Below are 959 nucleotides of genomic sequence, written 5' to 3'. Positions count from 1 at the left end.
TATGATGCAGCAAAGACTGCCATGTTGAAGGCCCTACCCTGGCACCACAGGAGATGACAGAAATATGGACACGGCCCATCCTTGACAAGTTCACGACCCAGCTGAGGGGGCAAACACAAACAAGCAGACGGCTACATAGGTCAGCACGTGATTAAGTGTCAAAATGAGTGGCTCTGACTCCAGCTACCATCCCTGTGCCAGACGGTGAGACCACATCCCAACAGCGTTCCCTTCATCATCATGTTGGAGCTTTGACCCAGTTATGCCGGGCAGCGAGATGAGATAATGACGGGGAGGGGGACACGGAGCCCCGGGGTTCTGCAAATGTCTAGACCTGGTTCCACAGGTGTTTACGTTCATGAAACACGTTGGCTGAGCCCTTCTCATCGTGTCCTTTGCTGTAACTTATGCCTCATTCTAACAAGTAAAGAGGAACAGGCATTTTAGAAGTGCAGCCATGTGCCTCATTTGGTTGAATGTGGAAACCTGGGTGTTTCCAGCACACAAAGCCTCGCCGGGCACCTGGAAGTATCACCAGGAGCTGGAGAGGACAGGTGGACAGGGGGATTCTTGGAAACGCACCCCCAGGTGCCTCTTGCCTGAAAAGCTTGTGTTTGTTCCCTCCTATCCATCTATTCGTGTGGGAAATTTCCCATCTGATATTTGTAAACTCAAAACTTGTCACTAATGGACTAATTAAGTATCTGAAAAGTGAGTTTTGCCCTCCGATGTCTTATTCTTTGATGACCCTCTGCCAGTGAAAGCATTCAAGCCCCTGTCCTTTCACACACTTTGAGGCTGAAGAGCATCGTGTCAGCTGGAAATGGGGTGTCCCAAAGCCTTATGGGAATCTCAGCACAAAAATGGGGAATAAAATTGTTCATCTTCTTAATGAGATGTATTGTGTGTACATGTGCATGTATGTGTATGTGCATGTGTGTACGTGTGTGTAATGTGTG

Source organism: Equus quagga, chromosome 8, assembly GCF_021613505.1.
Source record: "Equus quagga isolate Etosha38 chromosome 8, UCLA_HA_Equagga_1.0, whole genome shotgun sequence".
Classification (NCBI taxonomy): Eukaryota; Metazoa; Chordata; class Mammalia; order Perissodactyla; family Equidae; genus Equus; species Equus quagga.
This window is presented reverse-complemented; position numbering follows the sequence as displayed.